The sequence below is a fragment of the Canis lupus genome, chromosome 20 (genome assembly GCF_048164855.1).
Source record: "Canis lupus baileyi chromosome 20, mCanLup2.hap1, whole genome shotgun sequence".
NCBI classification, from domain to species: Eukaryota; Metazoa; Chordata; class Mammalia; order Carnivora; family Canidae; genus Canis; species Canis lupus.
Genome location: NC_132857.1, coordinates 54,086,666 through 54,111,276, shown reverse-complemented (window position 1 = coordinate 54,111,276; position 24,611 = coordinate 54,086,666). Strand labels below are relative to the sequence as shown.

The window sequence follows — 24,611 nt, the reverse complement described above, 5'->3', positions numbered from 1 at the left end:
CTAATCAGGAAAATGGAAATCAAAACTACAGTGAGATATCACTTTTACCAGTCAGTGAGAAAATGGAACCCTAATGCACTGTTACTAGGAATATAAATTGGTATTAGCCACTGCAAAAAACAGTATGGATATTCCTCCAAAAAATTAATTTATAAATACATGATCCAGTAATTCTACCACTAGTATTTACCAAATAAAAATCAAAACACTAATTCAAAAAGACATGTGCACTATGTTTATTGTAGCATTATTTGCAATAGTCAAAATATGGAAGCAACCCAAATGTCCATTGATAGATGAGTGGACAAAGATGTGGCATGTGTGTGTATTTTTATATATATTTATATATATATATTTTTTATATATATTTTTATTTATATATATATAGCAGAGACCCCCGACTCAGGGTTCAATCCCAGGCCCCTGGGATCGTGACTTGTTTTATTTATTTATTTTATTTATTTATTTTATTTATTTTTTTTACACTCAAATGAGGCCTTAGGCAGGCAAGGTGGGTTAGGACTTTGTGGTGTTTAACGCAGGGCAAGGGGAGAAAAGGGAGGGTGGGCTGGGGGGGTGGGCAGAGTTTATCCCAGTTCTACCTCACCACTCTTTAGGTATTATGGTCAAGTCTCAAGATGTTACAAGGTACAAAGTAGTTGGCTAAAAATACAGCCAGAGGTCTGTACTTCTCTTCTTTCCTGCGTCTGTGAGATGACAGCTTTCAAGCATTCAGATGAGGACCACATTTTGACCTGAGTTGGGTAAGCATGAGGGATCCACTGAGTCATGGGAGTTGGGGAGCAGGCAGGGAAAGGGACTCAGAGCAGGGGTAAGATTTATCCCCAAGAGAGCTGGTCACCTCTACAGCCTTCAGAATCTTGGTCTGTTTGGTGGTGGGGGGCGGGGGGAGGTTGGGCAGAGAAGGTTTAGAACCACTGGGAGGCTTCCAATGTGGCTGTCCAGGGAGGTGGGATGAGCTGGATGAGTGTCCTTAGCAACAACCGTGCAGCTCACTGATGCTTTACTCTTACAGGTACTTATGCCAACAAGAGCCTGTGGTCCTCACCTGACTGCCATCTGCACACCCTAAGATCATCTCCCTCCAGCGTGCCCCCACTCTGCCTGACAGTGCCCAGCCAAGGGCTGATCCATGCCCAACACTCCTAGCCAGCCTGCTGTTTGCTTGAAATCCCATCCCAGAAACTGGAGTGCTTTGGAGACTGGGTGAACAAGTCTCCAGAAGAGATTTTGGCCTCCCGAGGAATTTCCCATTGTGGACTTGCAGGGAGGGTGGAGGAGGGCACATGGGCTGAGTGGATAAGGGCAGCCCAGAGCCAGCTAGGCAGTTTTATTGAAATATTTTTTTAATTTTTAAATGTATATATGTATATGTGTGTGTGTGTATATATATATATATATACACACACACACACATACACACACACATACACACACACACACACACACACATACACACACAAAATGGAATATTACTCAGCCCTAAGAAGATTTTTAATGGAATATTACTCAGCCCTAAAAAGATTTTTTCCCATTTGTCACATCATCTATGGATGTAAAGTATATTATGCTAAGTAGAATAAGTTAGAGAAAGACAAATGCCATATGTTGTCACATATATGTGGAAAATTAAAAAGCAAAAAACAGATTCTTAAATACAGCAAACAAATTGGTGGTTGCCAGAGGGGAAGTGGATGGGGTGATTGGTGAAATTAACAAAGGGGAGTAAAAGGTACAAATTTCCAGTTATAAAACACAGATGAAAAGTACAATATAAGTAATATAGTAATATAAGTATGATATTACAATATTTTGTAATATCTTGGGTCACAGATGGTAATTATCATAGTGAGCACTGAGAATTGTTGAATCAATATGTTGTACACCTAAAACTAATATATATCTATATGTTCATTATATTTCAGTTTAGAGAAATACAAATTGCTGAAAGGAGAAAATCCACAACCATGAATGATCTACCTGCCAAAGTAATCATTCAGAATTGAAAAAAAATACAGGAGTTCATCATCACAAGGCAAGCCTTACCATATAAAAAATAATAATAAAATAATAAAAAGTTAAAAGGAATGCTTTAAGTGGAAAGAATAGGACATAACTAGAAAGAATAAAATTCTGCAAGAAGTATTTCACTGTTAAAAACAAACACAAAAAAGTAAATTAATCATTATAAAGCCAGTATGGAAATTATAACATAAAAGTAGTAAAATCAAATATATCTATAATTAGTCAAGGATACATAAAATAAAAAGATGTGAAATAGGACATTTTATGTTTATACATAAAACACGGAAGAGAGAATAATTTTTGATACTTTTAGAATGTGTCTACACTTAAGTGACCATCAACTAAGTATAGATTGATGTACACATAGGATGTTTTACATGAACCTAGTGGTTTTTGATTTGTGGTTGATACACAAAAAAATAAAGAGAGTTACCCAAGCATAACACACACACACACACACACAAAACAATATACACAATGGCAAAAAATACATACCTGTTAATAATTACTTTAAATGTAAATCAACCAAATGTTATCAAAAGACATAGGATAACTGCATAGATAAACATGAACATCATACGCTGCCTGCAAGAGACTCACTTCAGACCTAAAGACACATACAGACTGAAAGTGAAGGGGTGAGAAAAGATATGCCATGCAAATGAGAGGTTAAAAAAGAAAGCTGGAGAAGTAATACTTTTTTTCCAGACAAAATAGACTTGAAAACAAAAACTGTAACAAGAGACATAAAGGTCATTACATAATGATAAAGAGATCAATCCGACAAAAGGATATAAAATTATAAATATCTATGTACCCAACATATGAGCACCTAAATACATAAAGCAAATACCAACAGACACAAATGGAGAAATGGTCAGTAAAACAATAGTAGTGGGGAACCTTAACACTCACTCATATCAGTGAATAGATCATCTAGACAAATTTAAAAGTCTATAAGGAAACAGTGACTTTGAACAACACATTAGAACAGATGGATTTAATAGGTAAGCACAGAACACTCCGTCCAGAAACAGAATACACAGTCTTTTCAAGTGCACATGGATATTCTCCAGGATAGATCACATTTTAGTGATCAAACAAACAAAAAAAAAATTGAGTTAAGATTTTATTTATTCATGAGAGAGATTGAGAGAGAGGGGCAGAGACACAGGCAGAAGGAGAAGCAGACCCCATGTAGGGAGCCCGAGTGGAACTCCATCCCAGGATCATGCCGTGGGTTGAAGGCAGGTGCTAAACCACTGAGCCACCCAGGGATCCCAATAGCTCTCAAGTTTAAGAAGATTGAAGTCCTATTGAGCAACTTTTCTGACCAATGGTATGAAACTAGAAATGATTTTGGACAAAACACAAACACATGGAAGCTAAAGAACGTAATTACTTTACCAACCAATGGGTCACCCAAAAAATGGAAGGGGAAATCCGAAAATAAAAAGACCAATGAAAATGGAAATTCAACTGTTTAAAGTCTTTGGAGTGCAGCAAAAGCAGATTAAGGACATTTATATCAAAACAGGGCTACCTCGAAAGATGAGAACTCTCTAATAATCTAACTTTATACTAAGAGGAAGTAGAAAAAGGAGAAACAAAGCCTAAAGTCAGTAGAATGAAGGAAATAGTAAGATCAAGGTAGAAATGAATGAAATAGAGACTAATAATAGAAAAAAATGAAACCAAGAGCTTGTTCTTTGGAAAAGTAAAATTGATAAACTTTTTGTCAGAATGACCAAAAAAAAAAAAAGATTCAAATCAATAAAATTAGACATAAAAGAAAAAATAAGGGCGTAGAGAAAGAGTGCCCAAGATAGTGACATAGGAAGACCCTGAACATACCTCCTCCATGGACATACCAAATCTCCAATAAGAATTCCTCTTGGAAACGAAACAAACACACACACACACACACACACACACACACCCTGGGGGTTGACTAAACAACTTCTATACCATGAAGATAGAGGTACCACATAGTCCGTAAGAGAAATGGAAATACAGTAATGACCGTGAATCCCCTTCCCAACATTCTGAACTGCAGTGGGGAGGGATAGTACCGTGTGACTGTGAGCAAATTCATCCATATTTTTAGTCACGGATAAAAGTTGTGGCTTGAAAGGACAACCATAACAAAGTATCCCTCTGCCAAACAGTGGGGGGCCTGCTGGAACTCTTTCTGGTGTCAGAGGGGCTGGCAAACACCACAGTTTACATTCCCTCTCCACTTTGATAGCACACACGAGGGCAGGGATGAAGTACACTGGCCTGCCTCTTCAGCACCATTGGGCCCTTAATCCATACCAATGTCAGGTGCTCTGGGACATAGGGAAAAAGAAAATTGTATTTTAAAAGATCAATTAGAATATAAAGGAATAGCTTTAGGACTCTACCAAATGGTGGAAGAGCCATAGAACATTCTTCAGAGTTGGAGGTGCTGGCCAGAGCCATCTCCCTTTTACCTTGATAGTGCAGATGGAACAAGATCCAGGTGCCTTAGTTCAAATTCTGCCTCAGCAAGCACCAGTCATCCACCCGAGGCAGCCCTAGTGGAACATACACTGGGACATACCTGGACAGCATCCCCTACAGTTACAGCCACCTGGCCAAGGTGACACAGGCATAAAGCAACCTGAAATACGATAGCCTGCACATCTTCAACCTCTGGATGATGTATCTCTGGATCTTCCAGTCCACACTTGCTTTATCTCCAGTTGTGTCCCAGGTCTTCCCCTTGTGAGGGTACCCTCAGACCTCCCAGCCAGTACCCCTTTTATCTCCAGCCATCCCATGAGGGCAACCACTCCATGGAAGAGCCCAGGCTCCTTCTAACTCATGCCCACTTCAGCTCTAGCCCTCTTGTCAGGTCACCCCCATAAACCTTCAAGAAGCCCAGGTTTATAACTACTTTAGCTGTCATGCTAAATAGCTGGTATACTAAAGGATCGATCAAAAGAATCCTATGGATCTTATCCATTCTTTTATTAATGTAGAGTATCACATTGATTGATTTGTGAATATTAAACCTCCCAGGAGCCCAGAAATAAATACCACCTGATGTGGTGAATGATTCTTTTAATGTTCTGTTGGATTCAATTTGCTAGTATTTTATTGAGAATTTTTGTATCCATGTTCCTCTGGGATATGGCCTATAGTTCTCTTTCTTAGTGCAGTCTTTGGTTTTGATATCAGAATACTGTTGGCCTCATGGAACGAATCTAGAAGTTTTCCTTCCATTTCTATTTTTTAGAACAGTTTGAGAATAGGTATTAATTCTTTCTCAAATGTTTAGTAGAATTCCCCCTGTGAAACCATCTGGCCCTAGACTTCTGTTTGTTAGATTTTTGATTACTAATTCAATTTATTTGCTGGTTATCAATTTGTTCAAGTTTTCTATTTCTTCCTGTTTTAGTTTTGGTAGTTTAAATAAAAACTTGGAAAAATACAGACAAAGGAAGCCAAGCATAACACTAAAGAGAATCACCACAGAAAATAAGGAGAATGAGAGATTAAAAAAAAAAAGAACAGAGGAAAACTATAAAAACAACTAGACAACATTAGTAATATGGTTATAAGGATATACCAATAATTAAATGTATATGGAGTAGATACTTGAGTTAAAAGACCTAGCATTGCTGAAAGGGATAAAAATAGTATCCACCTATATGCTGCCTACAAGAGATTCAATTCAGACCTAGAAACATCTATACACTGAAAATGGAGGGATGGAAAAAGATATTCCACTTGAATGGAAGTAAAAAAGGCATTATAGCAATATTTACATCATACAAGGTAGACTTGAAAACAAAGGTTGTAACAAGATACAGGGAGGGCATTACATAAGGATAATGACTGATCCAACAGGAGGGTCTAAAAATTGTAATTATCTGTGAACCCAAAGAGGAATGTAGTTAAAGAAGCTCTATGAGAGAAACTTAATGCATTACAGACCTATCTCAAGAAACAATAAAAAAAATCTCAATCTAATTTTACACCTAAAGAGACTAGAAAAAGAATAACAAAGAAAGCCTAAACTTCTAGAAAGAAGGAAATAAAGATCACAGTGGAAATAAATGATACTAAATGAAAAAAAAATAATGTAACCAAAAACTGGTTCTTTGAAATGATAAACAAAATTGATAAACCCTTAACCAGACTCATAAAAAAATGAGAGGACCAAATAAAATTAGAAATGTAAGAAGTAACAACCCATACCACAGAAATAAAGATTATAAAATATGAAAAATTATAGGGCAATAAATTAGACAAGCTAGAAGATATGTAAAATTCCTAGAAATACACAATGTTCCAAAATAGACTCAGAAAGACAGAAAATCTGAAGAGATTACTAGCCACAGAATTGAATCAGTAAGCAAAAAATTCTCAACAAGTAAAATCCAGGACCATATAGATTCATAGGTGAATTTTACCAAGTACTTATTTTAAGAAGATTTAATACCTACCCTCCTCAAACTATCCCAATAAATAGAAGAGGAAAGAAAGCTTTCAAATTTATTCTTTGAGTCCAGCATTATTTTAATACCAAACCAGAAAAATAAACATGCAAAGAAAACTACAGACCAATGTATCCTTAATGATCAAAAGTTCAAGATCTTTAACAAACTATTAGCAAACTGATTTTGACAATACATCAAAAGAATCATTCAGCATAGTCAAGTGGGATTTATTGTACAGATGCAAAGATATTTCAATATAAGCAAATAAATCAACATGACACATGGTGTTAACAAGAGAAAGGAAAAAAACATATGATCATTTCAATAAATGTTGAATTTTGTTAAATGCTTTTTTTCCCATCTATTCATGATAAAAATTCTCAATACAGTGGGTTTAGGGGGAATATCTCTCAACAAAATAAAGGTTGCATATGAAAATTCCAGATCTAACATCTCACTCGATGGGGAAAAATAGAGAGCTTTACCTGTAAGATCATGAACAAATATATCCACTCATCATTATTATTTGAAGTAGTACTGAAGTCAAAGCCACAGAATTTAGAAAATAAAAAGAACTGAAATGCATCTAAATTGGTAAAGAAGTAAAATTGCCACTATTTGCAGATGACATGATAATATAGGAGACTAAACACTCCACCAAAAAAAGTAATAGAATAAATGAATTCAGTAAACTTGCAAGACACAAAATTAATACAGAGTAGTCTGTTGCATTACTATATACTAATAACAAAGTAGCAAAAAAAGAAATTATGGAAACAATTCCATTTACAATTATACCAATAAGTATAAAACACCTGGGAATAAATTTAACCAAGGAAGTAAAAGACCGGTACTCTAAAAACTAAAAGATACTGGATAAAAGAAATTGAGGACAACACAAATGAATAGAAAAATATACCCTGCTCATAGATTGGAAAAATAGTTAAAATGTCCATTCTACCTAAGCAATTTACAGATTCAGTACAAACCTATCAAAATATCAATTGCATTTTCTTGAATCCGGACTAATCCTAAAATTTGTATGTAACCACAAAAGACCCCGAAGAACCAAAATAACCTTAAGAAAGAACAACAAATCTCTGGTATCATAATCTCAGGTTACAGGATATAGTAAAAAGCTGTTAGTGAAACAGTATGTTATTGGCACAAAAATGAACATATAAATCAATAGAACAGGATAGAGAGCCCAAAAATCAACCCATACTTATATGCTCAGTCTACAACAAAGGAAGCACAAACATACAATGGGGAAAAGATAAATAGTACTTCAACAAATAGTATTGGGAAAACTGGACCACTTTTTCAATATACACAAAAACTCAAAATGAATTAAAGACCTAAATTGAGACCCCACACTATTAGATTTCTTAAAGAGAACATGAATATGAGTCTTTGGGCAAGAGTCTAAGTAATATGTTTATGGATAGGTCTCCTCAGGAAAGGTGGTGGTGATGGTGGGCAAAATAAACCACTGGGACTACATATACACATATACACACAAAAGCTTTTAAACAGCAGGAAAAAAGGCAGCCTACAGAACAAAAGATATTTGCAAATGTTATATCCAAGAAGGGGTTGATATCCAAAATATATAAAGAACTTAGATGACTCAACATCAATAAAACGATCCAATGTAAAAATGGGTAGAAGACCCGAGTTAACATTTTTCCTAAGACATGCAATGGCCAACAGACATATGAAGTGATGCTTGGCATCACTAATCATCATGGAAATATTAAAATCTAATGCAAGAAAAAAACAATCCACACAAAAAATCACCACAATTAGATACCACTTCTCACCAGTCAGAATGGCTAGTATCAAAAAAGACAAGAAATAACAAGTGTTGGCAACAATGTACAGTAAAGGGAACCCTCATATGCTGTTGGTGGAAACGTAAATTGGTACAACGACTGTGGAAATGAATATGGGCATTCCTTAAAAAGTTTAAATAGAAATACCATATGATCCAGTAATATCACTACTGAATTTTAACCCCAGAAATTGAAAACATTAATTCAAGAAGCTAAAAGCACTCCTATGTTTATGACAGTATTATTTATAGTAGCCAAATGTGGAAGTAACCTAAGTGTCCACCAATAAACGAATGGATAAAGAAGTAGTGGTATGTACACACAGTGTAATATTATTCATCCACAAAAAAATGGAGATCTTGCCATTTGCAACAACATGGATGGACCTAGATGGTATTATGCTAAGTGAAATTAGTCAAACAGAGAAGGAAAAATACTGTAAGATTTCACTTGCATGTGACATCTAACAAACAGAAGCAGACTCAAATACGGAGAACAAAATGGTGTTTTCAAGAAGGGAGGAGAGTGGGAATATGGACAACACTGTCTAAGGGATGAAGAGGTAGAAACTTATTAAGTCTGTAAATTGGGGAGGTGAAAAGTACAGCACACACAATATAGTCACTATGACGACAGATGGTACCTGTAGTTATGGTAAGCACCGTCTGATGTATAGAATTGTCCATCATGATGTTGTACCTCTGAACAAATACAGCACTGTGTGTCAACTCTACTTCAATTTAAAAAATGTAACAAACTACATAATATAGTTTCCACTTTGGGTCCTTCCTGAATTAACCCGGTCATCACTTATGGAATATTTTCTTTTGATGAGGAGTTGTGAAAAAGGAGTCATACCCTTAATTTAACTATAATTATGAACGTTTAGTGAACTGTTTTTTTTTTTAAAGATTTATTTATTTATTCATGACACAGGGGGTGAGGGGGTAGAGACAGGCAGAGGGATAAGCAGGCTCTTCTCAGGTGTCCAATGCAGGACTGGATCCTGGGATCATGACCTGAGCCAAAGGCAGCTGCCCAACTGCTGAGCCACCCAGGTGTCGCTAGTGAACTATTAGTTACTAGTAAATGTAGTGGTTTCTAGGAAATTTAGGACTTCTATTCAAAACATCTGTGATACTACTAGCTGGATGGAAGGAATCCTTTGAATGTTCTTGTAGAAATTTTCAAATCTTTTGCTTCTACTTGCTATGTGACCTTCAAAAGCAATGCAATCTCTCTAAACCTCCATTTCTACAAGAAAAAATAAATAAATAAACCTCCATTTCTCATTTGTAAAATGGCAATAATGGTGGTTATCACAGAAGTGCAACACAGGACAATTCATGCTTGCATCTACATACTCTTGTCATAAGACACTGGGTTATGTGTTCACCCAGGGACAAGCCAGTCAACACGCAAACACACAATGCAGGGTTTGCTGTATGAGGCCCAGGAGTCTGATTGGTTTTGACAAAGGGAAAGCGTGTCCATCTCTCTGAGTGGCAGTTAACCGAAACCCATGTATTCTATGAATAAGGAACGTTGATGTATGTGTATTAGGGATGTTGATTCCTAATGAGAAAAACTGTTACAAGAATAGGAATACCTGCCATCCATTTTTTTCCCTGAAGTTCAAGAGTAATAGAGGGAACTTATTATAAGAAAATTGCTTAAGGAGATTAAGATCGAAGTAAGGAGAATTGAATGATGTGAAAATTTAATGGCATAACTGTAAGACGACCTGATAAATCCATCTCAAAATATTGATTGCTTTATCATTAGGACAGAAATGTTTCAGATACACTGGTCACAATCCATTGCTGGTTACTTCTATATTAAGGATGGCTTCATCAGTAGGACAGAGCTATGGCTGGGTTTTAGGTTATCCTCTCTCGGTAATAAGTCTGATACGCCATGTGAATCTTCAGTTTCAAAATTCAATGGCTTCCCATCCTCTTTAACTTGACTGTTTTGCTGTGATAAAGCATTTATTCGAATTTTAGTCATTTTCAAACCATTTCTTCCTTTTTTAAAAACATGGTTTTGCCTATTTTTACTCTAAAATAGTTTAAAAGTTAGTCCTAAGAAATGATTTTTTTTTCCAAATTCTTGGTTCCATTTATAAGACCTGCCTCACACTATTGTGAAAGCTAATTTGTATAATGCGATAGAAAGTAGTATAGCTCCTAGCACCTTTTAGACATTCAATAAAGGATGTTTGTACCCTCAATATGAATATCTTCTCTAATATACTTCATTTATCTGGTTGTGGGTACTATAGGATATTAGACTTTTTGGATCACTTCATCTGAATTTCAGACAATTGTTCCCATTTTTGAATAGCCATTCTCATTTTCTGCTAAGATAACAGACCATCATAACAATTCCATTCTATGAGCATCTAAACTCTAACTTCTAGAAGCTCTTGCAACTCTCTCCTAAAAAAATGCATTTGGGGGATTGTGGTACTTGATTTTAGTTAGAGAAAGTATGTAAATAAGCTACAATAGTAGAGAAAATAAACTAAAAAAAACCTACTAAAATAAACTACAAAAACCACTATTAAAAAATTGGAAGTGTTGCCCATCATAATGTCACTTTATAACCTGTATTATAACAACATAGTTACTTATGTCAGATGACACTACTTTTCTACTTTGTATCATAGTTTGTTGTCAATATACATATTTTGCATTTCATATTCTCTAACTTCTCGTACTCCTCTTTGCAAATGGGAACAATTGTCTGAAATTCAGATGAGGTGATCCAAAAAGTCATTTACATATTTAGTAAATTTGTGTTGAAAAATGGAGGACTAGCCAAAGAACTAGCCAAGGTCTAACACTGAGGAAGATGAAAAATGTAGCATTTTGAAATCAAGTTCATCATAGTGTTTAAAACTGTCATGTCAATTTATTAGTATAAAAGATAAACTATTCCAGAATGTATTCAATAGGCCCATCTTTCTCTTCGATTTCCTGGCTATATTTCTGATAGAGATATATACTACAGGATTGGCAAAGCAAGTTCATTTAAATCATTGACACTTCTGTCTTTATCTCTTTCCTCAAACTTAATTCTAGAATTTCTGTACCTTTGGACCATAGTACTTATGTCATTTTTAACTACAAAATTAAATTCCTAAATTGGCTTCAAAGTGGGTAGTGTGTGTGTATGTGGTGGGGGGAGGTGCCTGGGTGACTCAGCTGGTGAAAATGTGTGCCTTTGGCTGGTGTCCTGATCTTAGGGTCCTGAGATCAAGCCTTGCATCGGGCTCTCTGCTCAGCAGGGAGTCTTTTCTCCTCCTCCCTCTGTGCTCTCTCTCTCTCTCTTGCTCTTCGATAAATAAATAAATCTTCAAAAACAAAAGGTGGGTAGTAGGAATTTCTAGGCTTTTTTGAATCCTTATCAGACATATTTTGAAGACAGTCCATGTAGAGTAAAAGCACACATTTTGTCACAAGCTTACATAATTTTGACCAGGGGACAGATCAAGAGGGTGATGTAGGAAGACCCTGAACTCACTTCCTCTACTGACACACTGAATCTGTACCTACATACAGAGCAATTCCTCCTGAAAAAGAACTGAGGGCCGATTGAACAGTTGCTGCACAACACAGGATAGGGGGACCACTAGAGAATGGCAGGATAGATGGGGACACAGTAATGACAAAAAACTCGCCCCTAATGCTGTTAACTGCAGTGAGGGGAGATAGTACTGATGGACCATAAGCAGACTGGTTTGACAAAGGGCACAAAAAAAGCCAGTTTGAAAGGTCAATTAGAATATAAAGGAACTCTCTGCCAAGTGACAGGGAGCCTTCTGCAATGCTCTCTGGGGTTAGAGGGATAGGCAAGTGCTGTGGTTCATGTTTCCCCTCCACCTTGATAATGATGGGAGCAGGATCTGGGTGCCCTAGTAGCCTGTTACCTTACTGAGCCACAGGACCCCATCCCACACCAGCCCCAGATAACCTGGACCACAGAAAACAAAAACAAAAACCACAGTAAAAGACCAAGTAGAATAAAGGAACCAGCCCTTAAATTTTACTAAACTACTGAGGGGTTGCTGGAACAATCTCTGGGATTGGAGAGTCCCATGAGTATTATTTATTGTTTCCCTTCAACTTTGATAGCACAGACATAAGCAGAGCTAGATGCCCTAGCCAGCTTGCCATCTCAGCAAGTACCTGGCTCATAGCAGCCCCAGCTATCCCCCCAAAGTGCCATGAATCTGACACACAATGGATCACTTCTGGATAGTGCTTACTATCAGCTCAGCCATCTTGCTATGGCAACAGATGCAAAAAACCCTGAGAAATGCCAGGCCCATACTGATTTTAATTATACCTGACTTGTCAGGGAATCCTCTTTGTAGAGCACCTCAGGATCACTTAGCCCATACCTACTTTGGGGGTTCCACCCAAAGGACTCACATTGCATGGAACAGCCCAGAGCCCACCCAGACCATGCCTGCTTTAGCTCTTGATATCTTGCCCAGGTCCTTCCTGCATGAGGCACTCCAGAAACACCTCTGCTTATGCCAGCTTTGGCTCCAGTGGTCCCACCAGGGTACCTCCCTACAAGGAGCGCCCCACCGACCCTTGGCTTGCATTTGCTTCAGGTCCAGCTATCCCACCACAGAGCGTCCTAGGACACCCACCCTGTACCTACCTCAGCTTCTGCTGTCCCACATAGATGGCCTGTATGCATAGAGCCTCAGGACTGCCTGGTACCTGCCCATTTCAGCTCTGGTCATTCCATCAGAGTAATACCAGCTCAGAGTGCCCCGGGACCCACAAACCAGCCCATGGCTGCTATAGCTCCAGCCAGCCAATACTACCAGGCACACAGTGGACACAGTATATGTTTCTACACAAGGCCATTTCTTCAAGTCTAGAAGAATTAACTGTTCTTCCTAATTCTTCGAGACAAACACAGACAAAATGTCAGACAAAATGAGGAGATAGAAACAAAACAGAAAGGCAAAACCTAAGAATTAAGTATAAGAGAAATGAGCAATCTACCTTATAGAGAGTTCAGAAAGTCATGTTCAAAAAAATGCTCACATGACTGAAGAATAGACAAACTCAGTGAGAACTTCAACAAAGATATTAAAAAGAACCAATGAGAGTTGAAAAATGCAATAACTGAAATTAAAAAAAAAACACAGTAGAGTGAATCAACAGCATATTACAAGATACAGAAGGTTGGATCAGCAGTCTGGAAGACAATAATGGAAAGCAACCAAGCTGAACAGCAAAAAGAAAAAAGAATTTTACAAATGAAGATAAGTTAAGGGATCCCTAGGATAGCAAGCATATTAACATTTACATTATTGGGGTTCCAGAAGAAGAGAGAGAAAGGGGAGAAACTTTATTTGAAGAAATAATAGCTAAAAACTTTAATTTGGGGAAGGAAACAGACATCCACGTCCAGGAAGCACAGAAAGAAAGCCCCAAATAAGATGAATTCAAGAAGGTCCATACCACAGCACATGATAATAAAGTAACAAAGATTAGAGACAAAGAGAATCCTAAAAGCAATAGGAGACAAACAACTAGTTATGAACAAAGGAAACCTCATAAGGTTATCAGCTGATTTTCAGCAAAACTGTTGCAGGCCCAAAAGGTAGTGACAGGATATATTCAAGGTGCTAAAAGGAAAATATCTACAACCAAGATAGCCTACCTAGTAAAGTTATCATTCGGAACTAAATAAAGGATAGATTTCCCCCAGAAAAAGCTAAAGTAGTTCATCACCATTGAAGAGGCTTTTCAGGAAATATTAATGGGATTTATATAAGTAGAAAAGGAAAAGTCACAACTAGGAAATAAAAAAAAATTCATGAATAAAAGCAAAGATAGATTATAAAGCTAAAATGAGAGTTAACGGATAAAAATGCTACAATTGATTATATCTAAAAAATTGGGAGACTCACCAAATTTAAAAATAAGCTATGACATCAAATAAACTATGGAGCAGCAAAGTAAAAATTTTGTGTTTTTAGAATATGTTTAAATTTAAGCAACCATTAACTAAGTATAAAATATCAAATACTTGGATGTTATATAGGAATCTCCTGGTAACCACAAGCCAAAATACAAGTTGGATCAGCAGAAAAGTTAGAAGAATACAAGCACAAAACTAAAGAAAGGCATTAATCACAAAGATGCATAAGAGGAGCAGAGAACCGTAAAAACAATGAAAAAAAACAATGAACAAAATGGCAACAGGTACACACTTATCCTTAATTCTTTTTTTTTTTCTTAAAGATTTTTATTTTATTCACAAGACACACACAGAGAGAGAGAGAGAGAGAGAGAGAGAGAGGCGCGCAGAGACACAGGCCGCAGGCTCCATGCAGGGAGCCCAAGGCAGGACTCGATCCCGGGACCCCAGGGTCATGATCTGGGCCCCAGGTGGCGCTAAACCACTGAGCAACTAGAGCTGCCCCATAATTACTTTAAATGTCATGGACCAAATGCTCCAATTAAAATGCACAGGATTGCTGAATGGATAAACTTACACAACCCATCTATATGCTGCCTACAAGAGACTCACTTCAGATCTAAAGACACAAAGAGACTTAAAGGGATGGAAAAAAAATATCCCATGCAAATGAAAGCAAAAAAAACACAAACAAAAAGCCAGATAGTAATACATGTATCAGACAAACTAGATCTTAAAGACTGTAACAAGAGAGAAAGAAAGGTATTATGTAGTGATAAAAGGATCGATCTAGCAAGAGACTAACAATAGCAAATATCTATGTACCTAACATAGGAACACCTAAATACAAAAGCAAATAATAGCAGACATAAAGGGAAAGATTGACTATATATATACACACACATATATATACATATATATTAAGAAGAGTGAAATTGTCAAGAATCTATTCTGACAATGATATGAAAGTAAAAATTACAGCAGCAACCAAAAAAAAAAAACAAAAACAAAAACAAAAACAAAAAAAAACACAAACACTTGGAGGCTAAACAATAAGATATTAAGTAGCCATTGGATCATTGAAGAAATAATTTTTTAAAAACATGGAAACAAATGAAAAATGATCAATCCTAAATCTTTGGGAGGCAGCAAAAGAGTTCTAAGTGGAAAGTTTACAGAATTACAGGTCTACTTCAGGCAACAAGAAAAATCCCAATTTAACGTTATACCCAAAGGAAGAAGAAAAAGAACAAAGCCCAAAGTTAGAAGGAAAGAAATAAAGATCACAGTGGAAATAAAGTCAAGACTAAAACAATCAAACAAACAAAAACAAAAACAAAAAACAAAATAGAAAAGATCAATGAAGTCAACACCTGGTTCTTTGAGAAGATAACAAAATTGAAAAACTTTTAGCCAAATTCTTCAAGAAAAAAGAGAACTGAGTCATATAAAAGCAGAAATGAAAGAGAACCAAGACCACAGAAATATAAGGGACTATAAAAAACTTATGAAAATTTATACTAAAAAAATTGGACAACCTAGAAACATACAATACTCCAAACTGAATCAGGAAGAAACAAAATCTGAACTCATTCCTAGTAATAAAGTTGAACCAGTAATCAAAAAAACTCCCCCAAAAGTCCAGCATCAAATGGCTTCATAGGTGAATTCCACCAAACTTTTAAAGATTAGTGTCTATTCTTTTCTAAATATTCCACCAAATAGAAGATGGAAGAAAGCTTCTAAATATATTCTTTGAGGCCAGCATTACCCTAATACCAAAACCACAGTCACAACAAAAGAAGAATACTATAGGTAAATATCCCTGATGAACACAGCTGCAAAACTTTTCAACAAAATATAGAAAGCTGAATTTAACAATATATTAAAAGGATCATTCATTACAATCAATTAGGATTTATTCCAGGGATGTAAGAATGGGTCAATATCCATATATCAATCAACATAACACCTTATTTTTTTATTTATTTTTTATTGGTGTTCAATTTACCAACATACAGAATAATCCCCAGTGCCCGTCACCCATTCACTCCCACCCCCCGCCCTCCTCCCCTTCTACCACCCCTAGTTTGTTTCCCAGAGTTAGCAGTCTTTACGTTCTGTCTCCCTTTCTGATATTTCCTACCCATTTCTTCTCCCTTCCCGTATATTCCCTTTCACTATTATTTATATTCCCCAAATGAATGAGAACATATAATGTTTGTCCTTCTCCGATTGACTTACTTCACTCAGCATCATACCCTCCAGTTCCATCCACGTTGAAGCAAATGGTGGGTATTTGTGGTTTCTAACAGCTGAGGAATATTCCATTGTATACATAAACCACATCTTCTTTATCCATCATCTTTCGATGGACACCAAGGCTCCTTCCACAGTTTAGCTATTGTGGACATTGCTGCTAGAAACATCGGGGTGCAGGTGTCCCGGCCTTTCATTGCATCTGAATCTTTGGGGTAAATCCCCAACAGTGCGATTGCTGGGTCGTAGGGCAGGTCTATTTTTAACTCTTTGAGGAACCACCACACAGTTTTCCAGAGTGGCTGCCACAGTTCACATTCCCACCAACAGTGCAAGAGGGTTCCCTTTTCTCCGTATCGTATCCTCTCCAACATTTGTTGTTTCCTGCCTTGTTAATTTTCCCCATTCTCACTGGTGTGAGGTGGTATCTCATTGTGGTTTTGATTTGTATTTCCCTGATGGCAAGTGATGCAGAGCATTTTCTCATGTGCTTGTTGGCCATGTCTAGGTCTTCCGCTGTGAGATTTCTGTTCATGTCTTTTGCCCATTTCATGATTGGATTGTTTGTTTCTTTGGTGTTGAGTTTAATAAGTTCTTTATGGATCTTGGAAACTAGCCCTTTATCTGATACGTCATTTGCAAATATCTTCTCCCATTCTGTAGGTTGTCTTTGAGTTTTGTTGACTGTATCCTTTGCTGTGCAAAAGCTTCTTATCGTGATGAAGTCCCAATAGTTCCTTTTTGCTTTTGTTTTTTTTGTCTTCGTGGATGTATCTTGCAAGAAGTTACTGTGGCCGAGTTCAAAAAGGGTGTTGCCTGTGTTCTCCTCTAGGATTTTGATGGAATCTTGTCTCACATTTAGATCTTTCATCCATTTTGAGTTTATCTTTGTGTATGGTGAAAGAGAGTGGTCTAGTTTCATTCTTCTGCATGTGGATGTCCAATTTTCCCAGCACCATTTATTGAAGAGACTGTCTTTCTTCCAATGGATAGTCTCTCCTCCTTTATCGAATATTAGTTGCCCATAAAGTTCAGGGTCCACTTCTGGGTTCTCTATTCTGTTCCACTGATCTATGTGTCTGTTTGTGCCAGTACCACACTGTCTTGATGACCACAGCTTTGTAGTACAACCTGAAATCTGGCATTGTGATGCCCCCAGATAAGGTTTTCTCTTTTAAAATTCCCCTGGCTATTCGGTGTCTTTTCTGATTCCACACAAATCTTAAAATAATTTGTTCTAACTCTCTGAAGAAAGTCCATGGTATTTTGATAGGGATTGCATTAAACATGTACATTGCCCTGGGTAACATTGACATTTTCACAATATTAATTCTGCCAATCCATGAGCATGGAATATTTTTCCATCTCTTTGTGTCTTCCTCAATTTCTTTCAGAAGTGTTCTATAGTTTTGAGGGTATAGATCCTTTATCTCTTTGGTTAGGTTTATTCCTAGGTATCTTATGGTTTTGGGTGCAATTGTAAATGGGATCGACTCCTTAATTTCTCTTTCTTCAGTCTCATTGTTAGTGTATAGAAATGCCACTGACTTCTGGACATTGATTTTGTATCCTGCCACGCTGCCAAATTGTTGTATGAGTTCTAGCAATCTTGGGGTGGAGACTTTTGGGTTTTCTATGTAGAGTATCATGTCATTGGTGAAGAGGGAGAGTTTGACTTCTTCTTTGCCAATTTGAATGCCTTTAATGTCTTTTTGTTGTCTGATTGCTGAGCCTAGGACTTCCAGTACTATGTTGAATAGCAGTGGTGAGAGTGGACATCCCTGTCTTGTTCTTGATCTTAGGGGAAAGGCTCCCAGTGCTTCCCCTTTGAGAATGATATTTGCTGTGGGCTTTTCATAGATGGCTTTTAAGATGTCGAGGAATGTTCCCTCTATCCCTACACTCTGAAGAGTTTTGATCAGGAATGGATGCTGTATTTTGTCAAATGCTTTCTCTGCATCTAATGAGAGGATCATATGGTTCTTGGTTTTTCTCTTGCTGATATGATGAATCACATTGATTGTTTTACGGGTGTTGAACCAGCCTTGTGTCCCAGGGATAAATCCTATTTGGTCGTGGTAAATAATTTTCTTAATGTATTGTTGGATCCTATTGGCCAGTATCTTGTTGAGAATTTTTGCATCCATGTTCATCAGGGATATTGGTCTGTAATTCTCCTTTTTGGTGGGGTCTTTGGTTTTGGAATTAAGGTGATGCTGGCCTCATAGAACAAATTTGGAAGTACTCCATCTCTTTCTATCTTTCCAAACAGCTTTAGGAGAATAGGTATGGTTTCTTCTTTAAACATTTGATAGAATTCCCCTGGGAAGCCATCTGGCCCTGGACTCTTGGGTCTTGGGAGGTTTTTGATGACTGCTTCAATTTCCTCCCTGGTTATTGGCCTGTTCAGGTTTTCTATTTCTTCCTGTTCCAGTTTTGGTAGTTTGGGGCTTTCCAGGAATGCGTCCATTTCTTCTAGATTGCCTAATTTATTGGCGTATAGCTGTTCATAATATGTTTTTAAAGTCGTTTGTATTTCCTTGGTGTTGGTAGTGATCTCTCCTTTCTCATTCAGGATTTTATTAATTTGAGTCTTCTCTCTCTTCTTTTTAATAAGGCTGGCTAATGGTTTATCTATCTTATTAATTCTTTCAAAGAACCAACTCCTGGTTCTGTTGATCTGTTCCACAGTTCTTCTGGTCTCGATTTCATTGAGTTCTGCTCGAATCTTTATTAACTCTCTTCTTCTGCTGGGTGTAGGATCTATTTGCTGTTTTTTCTCTAGCTCCTTTATGTGTAAGGTTAGCTTTTGTATTTGAGTTCTTTCCAGTTTTTGAATGGATGCTTGTATTGCGATGTATTTCCCCCTTAGGACTGCTTTTGCTGCATCCCAAAGATTTTGAACGGTTGTATCTTCATTCTCATTAGTTTCCATGAATCTTTTTAATTCTTCCTTAATTTCCTGGTTGACCCTTTTATCTTTTAGCAGGATGGTCCTTAACCTCCATGTGTTTGAGGTCCTTCCAAACTTCTTGTTGTGGTTTAGTTCTAATTTCAAGGCATTATGGTCTGAGAATATGCAGGGGACGATCCCAATCTTTTGGTATCGGTTCAGACCCGATTTGTGATCCAGTATGTGGTCTATTCTGGAGAAAGTTCCATGTGCACTTGAGAAGAATGTGTATTCAGTTGAGTTTGGATGTAAAGTTCTGTAGATATCTGTGAAATCCATCTGGTCCAGTGTATCATTTAAAGTTCTCGTTTCTTTGGAGATGTTGTGCTTAGAAGACCTATCGAGTATAGAAAGAGCTAGATTGTAGTCACTAAGTGTATTATTATCTAAGTATTTCTTCACTTTGGTTAATAATTGATTGATATATTTAGCAGCTCCCACATTCGGGGCATATATATTGAGGATTGTTAAGTCCTCTTGTTGGATAGATCCTTTAAGTATGATATAGTGTCCCTCTTCATCTCTCAATACAGTCTTTGGGGTAAATTTTAGTTTATCTGATATAAGGATGGCTACCCCTGCTTTCTTTTGAGGACCATTTGAATGGTAAATGGTTCTCCAACCTTTTATTTTCAGGATGTAGGTGTCCTTCTGTCTAAAATGAGTCTCTTGTAGACAGCAAATAGATGGGTCCTGCTTTTTCATCCAGTCTGACACCCTGCACCTTTTGATGGGGTCATTAAGCCAGTTCACGTTCAGAGTTACTATTGAGAGATATGAGTTTAGTGTCATCATGATATCTATTCAGTCCTTGTTTTTGTGGATTGTTCCACTAAACTTCTTCTTAAAGGGGAATTTTAAGAGTCCCCCTTAAAATTTCTTGCAGAGCTGGTTTGGAGGTCACATATTCTTTTAGTTGCTGCCTGTCTTGGAAGCTCTTTATCTCTCCTTCCATTCTGAATGAGAGCCTTGCTGGATAAAGTATTCTTGGTTGCATGTTCTTCTCATTTAGGACCCTGAATATATCCTGCCAGCCCTTTCTGGCCTGCCAGGTCTCTGTGGAGAGGTCTGCTGTTACCCTAATACTCCTCCCCATAAAAGTCAGGGATTTCTTGTCTCTTGCTGCTTTAAGGATCTTCTCTTTATCTTTGGAATTTGCAAGCTTCACTATTAAATGTCGAGGTTTTGAATGGTTTTTATTGATTTTAGGGGGGGGGGGGATCTCTCTATTTCCTGGATCTGAAGGCCTGTTTCCCTTCCCAGATTAGGAAAGTTCAGCGAGAATTTGTTCAAATACATATTCTGGCCCTCTGGCCCTTTCGGCACCCTTGGGAACACCAATTAAACGTAGGTTTTTCTTCCTCAGGCTGTCATTTATTTCCCTTAATCTATCTTCATGGTCTTTTAATTGTTTGTCTCTTTTTTCCTCAGTTTCCCTCTTTGGTATCAACTTGTCTTCTATGTCACTCACTCATTCTTCCACCTTGTTAACCCTCGTCGTTAGGACTTCTAGTTTGGATTGCATCTCATTCAATTGATTATTAATTTCTGCCTGATTAGCTCTAAATTCTGCAGTCATGAAGTCTCTTGAGTCCTTTATGCTTTTTTCTAGAGCCACCAGTAGCTGTATAATAGTGCTTCTGAATTGGCTTTCTGACATTGAAGTGTAATCCAGATTTTCTAAGTCTGTGGGAGAGAGGACTGTTTCTGATTCTTTCTTTTGAGGTGAGGTTTTCCTTCTAGTCATTTTGCTCAGTGCAGAGTGGCCAAAAGCAAGTTGTACTGGGAAAAGGAGAAAAAGAGAGGAGAGAAAGAAGGAAAGAAAAGAGAAAGAAAAAAAAAGGAAGGAAAAAAAGGAAGAAAAAAAAAGAAGAAAAAGAAAAAGGAAAAAATGGGGTGGGTAAGGAAACAAATCAAAAAGCAAAACAAAAACAAAACAAAACAAAACAAAACAAAAAAAGAACCACGGGGGAGTATCTTCTGATTCTGTGTACTTTAAGTCCCTTGACTTCCCCTGGAACTTGTCCGTCCAGCTGGTCTTCTGGGGGAGGGGCCTGTTGTGCTGATTCTCAGGTGTTAGCCCTTGGGGGAGCTGCTCTGCCCCTGCCTGGTGCAGGGCTCAGTGGGGGGTGTTTACCCCGCGAGGCCCCAGGAGCAACAGCCCCAGTGGCGGGGCCAGCTCTGCAGCCCTGGAGTCAGCCCCCGCAGTAGCTCCGGAGCTCTCTGTCTGCAGGGCCTGGAGGCTCCGGGCGGGGCCGCTGATCTGCTCAGCTGGGGCAGGAGCGTCCTCGCTGTCCTGGGCCCTCCCGGCCTCTGCCTGTCCCGGGGGAGGCCGGATCCTGGGCTGTGTCCCGGCGCCCTGTGCTCTGGGGCCTGCGCTGTTGGATTCGGCTCCTGCCCCGCAGCCCCCTCCGCGGAGCCTCTTCCTCCGCCCGAGCCCCCCGCCCCCCGCGCTGCTCCCGCCCCGCAGCCCCCTCCACGGAGCCGCCCCCGAGCCTCCCTGAGCTGCTCCTGCCCCGCAGCCCCCTCTGCAGAGCCTCTTCCTCCGCCCGAGCCCCCCCGCGCTGCTCCCGCCCCGCAGCCCCCTCCGCGGAGCCGCCCCCGAGCCCCCCGAACTGCTTCCCCCCCGCAGCCCCCTCCGCGGAGCCGCCCCCGAGCCCCCCGAGCTGCTCCGGGTCCCCCGTGCGCGCTGCAGCCCTTAGGGAGCTCGGCGCACTGTCCCGGGGCGCAGGTGTCTGTCAGTGTCCCCGGGAGCCCGAGGGCATCCCCGCCCTCCTGGTTCCTGCTCCACCTCCCCGCGAGCCCCTTTCCCCCGGGAAGGTCGGTGCAGCTCCTGCTCCTCCGGGACGGGGCTCTCCTGTCCTGGGGACACTCGCCCCGGCCTCAGCCCGGCTCCTCGCGGGGCCCCTCCCCCTTGGAGGCCTTTTGTGTCTATTTCTTTCTCCCCGTCTTCCTACCTTGATAGAAGCGTGAACTCTTCTCGCTGTAGCATTCCAGCTGGTCTCTCTTTAAATCTCAGGCTGAATTCATAGATGTTCAGGGTAATTTGAAGGTTTTCTAGGTAATTTGGTGGAGACAGGTGATTTGGGGACCCTCCTCTTCCGCCATCTTGCCCCTCCCCCCACATAACACCTTAAAAGAGGAAGGATAAAAGCCATATGATCATCTCAATGCAGCAGAAAAGACATTTGAAAAATTATAACATTGATGCATGATAAAAACTCTCAAGGAAGTGGGTTTAGGGGGAATATGCCTCAACATATAAGGGCCATATAGGACAAATCCACAGCTAACATACTAAATGGTAAGAACCTTATTTTTTTTCCTCAAAGATCAGAAACAAAGATGTCCACTTTTGCCTTTTTATTCAACAGCTGCAAATCCTATCTGCAGTAATCAGAAAAGAAAAAGAAAAAGAAAAATTTTAGCATCCAAATTGATAAAGTTCAGATGCCTGAGTGGCTCAGTGGTTGAGCATCTGCCTTCAACTCGGGGTGTGATCCCGGAGTTCCAGGATGGAGACCTGCATCGGGCTCCCTGTGAGGAGCCTGCTTCTCCCTCTGCTTGTGTCTCTGCCACTCTCTGTCTCTCATGAATAAATAAAGTCTTAAAAAAAACCAAATTGGTAAAAAAGTAAAAATGTCACTGTTTGCAGATTACGTGATACTATTATAGGAAACCCTAAACACTTCACCAAAAATACTATTAGAATTGATACGTGGATTAAGTTTCAGGACACAAACAATATAGAAATCTGTTGCATTCTATGCACTAATGACAAAATAGCAAAAAAGAAATAAAAAATGCTACTCACAATTTTGTCAAAAAGAAAATACTTAGGAAAAATTTCAACCGAGGGTAAAGAACTGTACTCTGAATATTATAAGGCATTAATGAAAAAAATTGAAGGTGGCACAAACCAATGGAAAAATATACCTTGGTCATATATTGGAAGAATACTGTTAAGATGCCCACACTACGCAAGGCAATCTATAGATTCAATACAATCCCTATCTAAATACAATAGTATTTTTCACAGAACTAGAACAAATAGTCCTAAAATTGTATGCAATCAGAAAAGAGCCTGAGTAGCCAATGAAATCTTGAGAAAGAAAAACAAAGCTTGAGGTATTATAATCCCAGATTTCAAAATATACTACAAAGCTAGAATAATCAAAGTAGTATGGTTCTGGCATAAAAACAGACACATAGAACGATGGAAAGGACAGAGACCAGAATGAGGCCATACTTCTATGTTCAGAAGGAAGGAAGCATATACACCAGGGAAAGACAGTCTCTTCAACAGATGGTGTCGGGAAAATTGGACAGCTTCATGCCAAAGAATGAAACTGGACCACTGTCTTACATCACACAAAAAGTAACCTCAAAACGGATTAGACCTGAATGTAAGACACGAAACTCCACAACTCCTAAAGGAAACATAGGCAGTAACCTCTTGCACATTGGCCTTAGCAACGTATTCATAGATAGGTCTCTTCAGTCAAGGGGAGCAAAAGCAAAAATAAATTATTGAGACTATATAAAATGCTTTTGCACAGAAAATACGACCATCACAAAATGAGAACATAATCTACTGAACGGGAGAAGATATTAGCAAGTGATATTCAATAAATAAATTATTTAAAAAAACTTCTATAACTGAACACCAAAAACAACAAAAGACCTCTTAAGTAATCTGATTAACATATAAGCAGAGGACATAGACATTTTTACCAGAAAAGACATCCCGATGGCCAACAGACACATGGAAAGATGCCCAATATCACTAATCAGAGAAATGTAAATCAAAAACACGGTAATAGGGATCTCTGGGTGGTTCAGTGCCTGCCTTTGGCCCAAGGTGTGACCCCGGGGTCCTGGGATCGAGTTCCACGTCGGGCTCCCTGCATGGAGCCTGCTCCTCTCTCTACCTGTGTCTCTGCCTCCCTCTGTCTCTCATGAATAAAATCTTAAAAAACAAAAAAACACGGTGAGATATCACCTTATATCCGGCAGGAAGACTAGTATTAAAAAGACAAGAAATAACAAGTGTTAGTGTGGATGCAGGGAGAATATAAATTATTGCAGCCACTG

At 38.7% G+C, this 24,611-nt stretch overlaps 2 long non-coding RNA genes across 3 annotated transcripts in view; one reads left to right on the top strand and one right to left on the bottom strand.

Moving 5' to 3' along the window:
- LOC140611970 (uncharacterized) overlaps positions 1 to 24,611 on the bottom strand; it is a 132,440-nt gene that overhangs the window by 63,064 nt on the left and 44,765 nt on the right. The window lies entirely within an intron of this gene.
- Positions 609 to 1,383, top strand: LOC140612134 (uncharacterized). The gene is made up of 2 exons (XR_012013447.1): positions 609 to 764; positions 1,037 to 1,383. It is a non-coding gene; the product is annotated as an uncharacterized lncRNA (long non-coding RNA).